Source organism: Saccopteryx leptura, chromosome 7, assembly GCF_036850995.1.
Source record: "Saccopteryx leptura isolate mSacLep1 chromosome 7, mSacLep1_pri_phased_curated, whole genome shotgun sequence".
Lineage (NCBI taxonomy): Eukaryota > Metazoa > Chordata > Mammalia > Chiroptera > Emballonuridae > Saccopteryx > Saccopteryx leptura.
The window spans coordinates 85,223,632-85,233,429 of record NC_089509.1 but is presented as its reverse complement, the minus strand read 5'-3'; the positions used below and the strand labels follow the sequence as shown (position 1 = coordinate 85,233,429).

Here is a 9,798-nt window from a genome sequence, read left to right as displayed (position 1 = left end):
TGTTTTATATTTCCTTAAAACAGCTGGTACAGCGAGAATAGACACTGAATTTATAAAACATTATATTTCACAGAGACACTTTATTTTGTGCCACGGGTCTCAAACTCAAATTCCTACAGAGGCTACATGGAGGACAGTAATTGGATCATGGTAGGAAGTGTTGAGAAATTATGGCCAAACTGGAGAGTGAATTCTAGATTAAAGACATTCAAATTCAAGTTTAAAAACAGTACTGAGTGAAATAAACAAAAAATTGAAGGTTACATTCAGCAATCTTTATGCCCAGTTTGTGAGCTGTGGTTGATATGACTGCTACATTTGGGAAAGAAACCTTGTTTCTTCACTTCATTCATATCCCGGATGACCTTAAAGATGTGTGATTTTGGCAAACACAACTGAATCATTATAATAATTATGAGTAATCAGTTAACTCCTTCTTTTTCCTTTCTCCTTATTCTGTTTTGTTTTATTTGTAAGTTGCCTCAAAACATTTTGGAAATAGGTGAGGTATAAATGACAGAATTCCCAAAGTAAGTATATGCATATGGAGACAAGAAAGTAATAGCTCCCATGTTGTTGCTGTTTACAAAGAAATGGTGCATGCAGCTGGTGGAACATTATATATTTTTTATAAGCAGACTCTTAACAATGAAAAATGCAGGCTTTTCTGTATACTTCTATGTAGCTAACTTTTCTCAATTTTCCCTACAATATTTTTGAAAGAAAAAAATGTAGTTTTTTTTTTTTTTTTTAAAGAGCTGGGATGGTCTTTACTGCTATTTATCATGATTTCTGCCTTCAGAAACATGTTAGGATGATACTTTCTGGCCTTCTTTTGGTGGGACCACATGTTTACCTGTAACCGGTGAGTTGTGAATAGAAGTGACTGGAGAATGTGCTTCTGAGGAGAGCATTGTATTGTCCCTGTGAGACTGTTCAGCACTCCCTTTCCTTTAGGCAAGGTGACTGGCAGCATTTGAGGTGATGGCTGATGTAAGCCCCCAGTGTCCCTAAGTGTTGGGCACTTGTAAGTTGTATTTAGCCACTGAGACTTTGGACTTTGCTACCAAACCCAGTCTAGACTGTCCTGAGAGATTCAAAGACTATCCATAGCAGAGATCAAGGCCATGGATTCCTTGTCAATTTTGCTTACTCCTTAGTGGGTAAGGACAATGTAGGCAAGGATCTAAGAATGAGTCAAAGATGAACAGATATCACAACGTACCAAGAAATTCAAAGGAAGAGAATGAAATTATTCAGAATGAGAAATATTACCTTTCAGGAAGAAAAATCTCTATTCTCTGAGCACTTCCACTGTGCAGCTTTGCTTACATTAGAATGAAGAGTGCGTGCACGTGCGCACACACACACACACACACACAAACACCTCCCTGTGACAACCTGAGTGTTGGATGATATGTTTACATACTTATCATCAACCCTGTGTTTGTGATATTTCCTACAGCTAGAGGTGAATGAGCATCCAGAGGAGAATAATGAATGGATTTAGCCCTCACTTGCCTTGACTCTACAGGCAATTTTTACATTTTCAGAAACTCAAGATGGTTATTTGGAGAAATTACTCAGGAATAAAGATATCCCACTAGGCGAAAGAGGATTTCATGTTTTTGAGACACCTCCTTCTTCAATTTCCGGCTTGCAGGTGGGACTGGGCAGCACAGGGAGTTGCAGATGTCTAAGTAGCATCTGCTACTACAGCAAGGACCCCCTGCATGCTTAGCAGGGAGTGGACTCTTGAAGAAAACAGATTGCCTATGTGTTTTTGTTGTTGTTGTTGTTACTAAAGTATTTTGGAGAATAGCATTAAAGAGGAGATGTGTCTTCATCTGAAGGAATGGTTTTCATCAGACATGTCTGTATTTCCTGGGGTACAGTGCTAGATGCTGCTTTCAGAAATCTGGCCTTGGAAAAATGATTCTCTTTTGCTCTTGATTTTAGGAAGAAAGTGCCCCCATGCATTATAAATACTGGTGTGACAAAAAAAGTGAGATCAGAGATACAGACAGGGTACAGATGGAGACACAGGCAAGCTGGGTTTTCAAAACTGAAAGATGCTCATACCTCATAAGGAACATTTAGATAACCTGACATTCTTTTCCTATTTTATTAATATAATATAAATGATATACATCACCAGGTTAAGGTGCATGATGATTTTATTTACATATATTGTGAGATGATTAGCAAAATAAGTTTAGTTAACACTTGCCATATAGATGCAATAAAAAGAAAAGAAAAAACATTCTCCTTGTGATGATAACTCTTAGGATCTCTCTTTTAACATTTTAAAGATATGGAATCCTTTTTGGATTTGCTTGTTCTCCTTGTGTGGGGGCTATGTTAATTTTCCCTGCAGTGTTACAGCTTTAATACCTGTGCTGCCCAAGTGAGCACCAACCCTAACATTCCTGATGGAGCCATTAGTGTGGACTCATGGGAATACAGGTAAAACACAATATTTAATGGATTTTTTCAAAAATTCCATAGAAGCCATATCCTCCTGGAAACTAAAAAGTTTTCATTCCTAATGTTGAAATTGATATCTGAAGTCCTACTTTCAGGTTTAAACATTTAAGATTGAAAGCAAATCCAAAACTTCCTTTAAAGTTGTTTCCAAAAAAATTACTACATTAATTCTTACATCTTGGCTATATGTGAGGTATTTATTTAATCCTGTCTGTATACATTAAGCACATGTGTGTTGTAGTATTTCTTAGGAACTAAAAGTTTCACTAAACAAAGGCACACAAAAGTGTTCATTGCAGCACTGCTTATTGTAGCAAATATATATTAGAAACCAGCTATATTTGTAAAAATAAGAATTAGTCTAATGATTTTTAGTATTGCTGTATAAAGCCACATTATATGCTCAATAAAATCACATATCTCTGACAAAACATAAGTTAAAATCTGATTAAAAACAATATAAATTCAAATTTTAAATAAATAAGAATTCTGTGTGTGTGTGTGTGTGTGTGTGTGTGTGTGTGTGTGTGTAGATATAAAAGAACTCTGTAGTACTTTTTAATACTTTTCCCCCCAATGGTCATGCATTGAAAGTAATTGAAAGCAAAAGGTAAGATTAGAAAGGTACGTGCACTTGCTTCTAGTCCAGACCTCTCTTTTGGGCATTAGATTAATTTATATCTGTGTTTGAGGTCTTCACCGGGCTATTTACAGGCATCTCCAAGTTGCCGTGGCCCGCTGCACCTGCTGTAATTCTGCTCCCCTCCAGCATTCTCACCTGAGTGAATGACAACTGGACTCATTCCAGAGAAGCTAACTAAGGGTCAACTTTGCACTTTTCATACCCACGGTCACCTCTACTTCCATCCAGTTTTTAACCATGTTCTGTTTTCAACAGATATTTCCAAACAGACTGTGAATTCATCTGTGTCTCTACCTGAAATGATATCACCTCAACCCAAGCTTCCCACGGTCTCTCACCTGGTCACTACAATATCTTTGGGTACTGGTGGTGATTTCTCCCTTAGTGTTCAGGGATAGGCTTTTGATACATCAGACTTCCCAGTGCTCCCAGGATAAATTCAATATTCTGTCATGATTTACAGAGGTCTAATGATCTGGCCCTGCCTTTATTCCAGCCTCATCTTGTACTTGGTTCTATTTTGCCTGCAATTTTCTAGCACCTCGAACCACCTCTCTGTCCTTGGAGCACTTCTCACAGGAAAGTTCTCACCATAGGACCTTTGTATAGGCTTTGCCCTGACTGGCTCTATAGTATAATTTGAAGTCAGGTAGTGTGTGATATCTCTAGCTTCATTCTTTTTCCTCAGGACTGCTTGGTTTCACACATAGGTGGGATATAAAACTGAGTCTTATGGACATAGATAAAAGTGAAGTGGTTACCGGGGGGAGGAGGATGTGGGGGAAGGTGTATAGAGGAACAAATAAATGGTGATAGAAAATGATTTGACTTTGAGTGATGGGTATACAATGTAATCAATTTTTAAATCAGGGGTCCCCAAACTATAGCCCGTGGGCCGCATGCGGCCCCCTGAGGCCATTTATCCGCCCCCCGCTGCATTTCCGGAAGGGGCACCTCTTTCATTGGTGGTCAGTGAGAGAAGCATAGTTCCCATTGAAATACTGGTCAGTTGGTTGATTTAAATTTACTTGTTCTTTATTTTAAATATTGTATTTTTACCCGTTTTGTTTTTTTACTTTAAAATAAGATATGTGCAGTGTGCATAGGGATTTGTTTATAATTTTTTTTAATAGTCCAGCCCTCCAGTGGTCTGAGGGACAGTGAACTGGCCCCCTGTGTAAAAAGTTTGGGGACCCCTGGTTTAAATGCTATAGAAATGTTTACCTGAAACTTGTGTACTCTTATTGATCAATGTCATCCTGTTAAATTTAATTCTCTAAGTATAAAAACCCCCCCACAATTCTCTTATCCCCTTTTCATGTTTAATTCTGATGCCTTTTCCAGCTGTTTATTTAAAACTCCTTTTTTTTCAAATCACATAATGAGTACTTAAATTATTATGTGTTCATTGTCTATCACTCCCACTAGAATGAATGCTTCATAATGAGAAGGAACTAAATTTTTGCTCACTGCTCTACATGTTTGTGGCACAATTTCTTGAAACATAGGAAAAGCTCAATGCTAAGTATCTGGTGAATATATCACCATATGAATAGATGTGTAATTGTGTCATTTTAATATTAAAATATTTATAAATTTGCTGTTCTTAGGCTATGGTATAGTTGACTTTTTCTAAATTTCTTTTTCCATTTTGACTAGATAAGTAGTTGGAAATAAAGTAATATTCCCTTCACTTTTGTATTCTACAGAAAAGTGATAAAGTGATTTTATGTTCAGATTGACAGCAAAATAATAATAGGAATTTTAATAAAAGTACAATGATAACATTGAAAGCTGAATCTTGCTGTGCCACATGGTATTCCATTGTGATCCATAAGAATTTAAAGATATTAGACTAGCTGCAGGCATACTACCTATTATTCTCTGAATGTAATAGGAACATTGAAAATTACAAGTTAAAATTGAATGTAAGTGCTACAGAGCTCAGACAAAACCTATTCTCCAGTTCAGGAAAATTGAAATTAAATTTTGATCATGGTATATACATCAGATATGAACAAAATAATATTATTTTCTTAAATAAGTGGGCTTATTTGTAATGGTATAAATTACATTTGAATTATGTAATTAAATTCTTGAGGTTATAACGATACATTTGATAGACATAGAGAATACTGAGAACTTTACATGGAAAGTCAACTGCCAAAGAATTTAAAACTCATTATTTTCAATTTATAAGTTCTGTTGACATAGAATTGATGTTTGTATTTACTTTACAGGCTCTCACACCATCCAGTATTAACATCTTCGTCACACCATCCAGTGTCCATGAATTTTTTTCTCTTTTTTTTGTCCTCTTTCACTCAATGCCCCTACCCCACCTCAATCAGCACCCCTCACAGCTGTCAGCCTCCTCTCAATCTAAGAGTCTGTCTCTATTTTGCTTGTTACTTCATTATGTTCTTTAGATTCCACATATCAGTGAAATCATATGGTACTTGTCTTTCTCTGACTGGTATATTTCACTTAGCATAGTGTTCTCCAAGTTCATCCATGCTGCTGCAAAGGGTAAGATTTTTCTCCTTTTTTTATGGCCACATGGTATTCCATTGTATAAATGTACCACAACTTTTTTATCCATCCATCTACTGATGGACACTTGGCCTGCTAACAAATCTTGGCTTTTGTAAATTACCCTGCAATAAACACAAGGAAACATATATTCTGTTGAATTAATATTTTGGTTTCTTCAAATAAATTCCCAGAAGTGGAATCGCTGGGTCAGAAGGCAGTTCCATTTTTTAATTTTTTGAGGTAACTCCATACTGCTTTTCATAGTGGCTACACCACAGAGGGTTCCCATTCTTCCACATTCTCATCAACACTTGTTGGTTGTTGATTTACTGATGATAGCCATTCTGACAGGTATAAAGTGATATTTCATTGTAGTTTTAATTTGCATTTTTCTGATAATTAGTGAAGTTGAGCATCTTTTATTTATTTATTTTTAAATTATGTGAGAAGCAGGGAGGCAGGGAGGCAGAAAGACTCCCGCATATTCCCCAACTGGGATCCACCTGGCAAGCCCACTAGGGGGCAATGCTCTGCCCATCTGTGGCCACTGCTCTGTTGCTCTGAATGGAGCTATTTCATTGCCTGAGGTGAGGCCATGGAGCCATCCTTAGCTCCTGAGGCCAAATTGCTCAAACCATTCAAAACATGGCTGCAGGAGGGAAAGCAAGGGGTGGGGGAAGAAGCAGATGGTCACTTATCCTGTGTGCCCTGACCGAGTATCAAACATGGGACTTCCATATGCCAGGCTGATGCTCTATCACTGAGCCAACTGGTGAGGGCTGAGCATCTTTTCATATGTCTATTGGTCATCTGTATGTCCTCTTTAGAGAAGTGTCTATTCAGGTTCTTAGTCCATTTTTATTTTTTTTTTTATTTTTTTTTTATTTTTATTTATTTTTTTTTTTTCATTTTTCTGAAGCTGGAAACAGGGAGAGACAGTCAGACAGACTCCCGCATGCGCCCGACCGGGATCCACCCGGCACGCCCACCAGGGGCGACGCTCTGCCCACCAGGGGGCGATGCTCTGCCCATCCTGGGCGTCGCCATGTTGCGACCAGAGCCACTCTAGCGCCTGAGGCAGAGGCCACAGAGCCATCCCCAGCGCCCGGGCCATCTTTGCTCCAATGGAGCCTTGGCTGCGGGAGGGGAAGAGAGAGACAGAGAGGAAAGCGCGGCGGAGGGGTGGAGAAGCAAATAGGCGCTTCTCCTGTGTGCCCTGGCCGGGAATCGAACCCGGGTCTTCCGCATGCTAGGACGACGCTCTACCGCTGAGCCAACCGGCCAGGGCCGGTTCTTAGTCCATTTTTAAATTCTATTGTTTGTGTGTTTTCTTGGTGTTGAGTTTTATAACATCTTTATACATTTTGGATATTAAGCCCTTATCACGAGTATTGGTGAATATGTTATTCCTTTCAGTAAGTTGTCTTTTCATTTTGTTAATGGTTTCCTTTGCTGTGCAAACACTTTTTAGGTTGATGTTGCCTTATTGGTTTTTCTTTTGTTTCCTTCACTGAAGGTGATATATAAGATAAAATATTATTACAAAAAATGTCTGAGATTTTAATGCTTATGTTTTCTCCTAGGATTTTTTTTATTTGACTTTAATATTTGTTTTTAAATCCATTTTGAGTTTCTTCTTTTTTTCCTGTTTATTCCACTTTATTTTTTTAAATCTTATTTTTATTAATTTTAATGCAGTGACATTGATAAATCAGGGTACATATGTTCCGAGTAAACATCTCCAGATTATTTTGACCTTTGATTATGCTGCATACCCCTTGCTCAAAGTCAAATCGTCCTCCGTCACCTTCTATCTGGTTTTCTTTGTGCCCCTACCCTCCCCCCACTCCCTTCCTCTCCTTCCTCGCCCCTTCCCCACCCCTCTACCCCACTCCCTGTTACCATCACATTTTTGTCCATGTCTCTGAGTCTCGTTTTTATGTCCCATCTATGCATTGGTTCATATAGTTCTTAGTTTTTTTCTGATTTACTTATTTCACTCTGTATAATGTTATCTGCAATTTTCACACCACCATTTATTGAATAGACTATCTTTACCCCATTGTATGTTTACACCTCCTTTGTCAAATACTAATTGACTATTAAGATGTTGGTTTATTTCTGGGTTCTCTATTCTGTTTTATTAATATATATGTCCAGTTTTAAACCAGTATCATGCTATTTTGATTTACAATTGCCTTGTAATATAGTCTGATAACAGGTAGCATAATTTTTCCAACTTTGTACTTTCCAAGATCACTGTTGCTATTCAGGTCTTTTGTGGTTTCATATAAATTAAATTTGCTTGTTTGTTTTTTTGACAGAGACAGAGAGAGGAACAGATAAGGACAGACAGACAGGAAGGGAGAGAGATGAGAAGCATCAATTATTTGTTGTGGCATCTGAGTTGTTTGTTGATTGTTTTCTCATATGTGCCTTGACTAGAGGGCTACAGCAGAGTGAGTGACCCCTTGCTCAAGCCAGCAACCTTGGGCTCAAGCCAGTGACCTTTGCACTCAAGCTAGCGACTATGGGGTCGTGTTTATGATCCCACACTCAAGCCAGTGACCCTGAGCTCAAGCTGGTAAACCCACACTCAAGTAGGGTGAGCCTGTACTCAAGCTGATTACCTTGGGTTTCAAACTTGGGCCCTCTGCGTCCCAGTCCGATGCTCTATTCACTGCACCACTGGCTGGTCAGGCTCATATAATTTTTCGAAGTATTTGTTCTAGTTCTGTGAAAACTGCCATTGGTATCTTGGTAGGAATTGCATTAGATCTATACATTGCTTTGGGTAGTATAAACCTTTTAATGATGTTAATTCTTTCTATCCATGAACATGGTATATGCTTTCCAGTTTTCCTCATTTGTACTGCGTTTTTGATGTTGTCTAAAAATTCTGCTTTATTCTAGGTTGTTAATATTTTCTCCAATCTTTAGATGTTTTATAGTTTTATATTTTACATTGAGTTCATTTTTTTTAGTTTTTTTTTTATTTTTAGTGAGAGGAAGAGAGGCAGTAAGACAGATTCCCAGATGCATCCTGACCGAAATCCACCTGGCAAGCCCTCTAGAGGGTGATGCTCTGTCCATCTGGGGCCATTGCTCCATTGCTCCACAATAAAGACTTTATTTTTTAATGCCAGAGGCTGAGGCCATAGATACATCATCAGTACCTGAGGCCATCTTGCTGTGAGAGGAGGAGAAAGAGAGAGGGAAAGAAAGGAAGAGGTGGAGAAACAGATGGTTGCTTCTCGTGTGTGTTCTGACCAGGAATCAAACCCAAGAAATCCACATGCCAGGCTGACCTTTTACCACTGAGCCAGTGGGCAAGGATTGAGTTTATTTTTGTAAAAGGTATGAGGTTTAGGTTGAGGTTCATATTTTTGCCTATGTATGTCCAATTCATCCCACACTGTTTATTGAAATGGCTATCCGCCTTCCTTGTACTTCTTTTGTGCTCTTGACACAAATTACTTGGGTATTCAGTTGTGGATCTATTTCTAGGTTTTTCATTCTCTTACATTGAGCTATGTGTTTATACTTTACCATTCCCACTCTGTCTTGATTACTATAGCTAAATAGTATGTCTTAATATTGGAAAGAATATTTCCTCCTACTTTATTCTTCTTTATAATGTTGTTAGAGCCTTTCAGGTTTTATATGTATTTTAAAATAAGCTTGTCTATGTTTATAAAAACCTTTCTGGTACTTAGTAGGAATTTTATTAAAAATGTAGGTCAATTTAGGGAAAATGGATATTTTTATTACATTGAATCTTCTAATCTATGAACGTATTTTTAAGTATTTGTCTTTATTTCTTTCATTAATATTTGATAATTTTTAGCATATAGTTCATATACCTTTTTGTTAATTTTATACCTAAGTTTGGGGCAATTGTAAATGGAATTGCAATTTTTATTTTGGTTTCTATCTGTTTGTTGACAGTGTATAGAAATGCAATTTTTTTTGTTTTGTATGTTGATTTTATATTTTTTTACCTTTCAGAACTTAGTTATTATTTTTATGGGTTTTTTTTTGTAGATTCCTTGGTAGTTTTGTGTGTAAACAATCACAGTATCTGCAAATATAAATAATTTTATTTTATTTTTTTTTATTTAAGGAATTTTATT

At 37.4% G+C, this 9,798-nt stretch overlaps 1 non-coding gene across 1 annotated transcript; it reads right to left on the bottom strand.

Annotated features, from left to right (window-relative positions):
- Window positions 1-2,308: 2,308 nt before the first annotated feature.
- LOC136379235 (U6 spliceosomal RNA) lies at window positions 2,309-2,415 on the bottom strand. Its single transcript, XR_010746722.1, has one exon. It is a non-coding gene; the product is annotated as a U6 spliceosomal RNA (small nuclear RNA).
- Window positions 2,416-9,798: the final 7,383 nt, after the last annotated feature.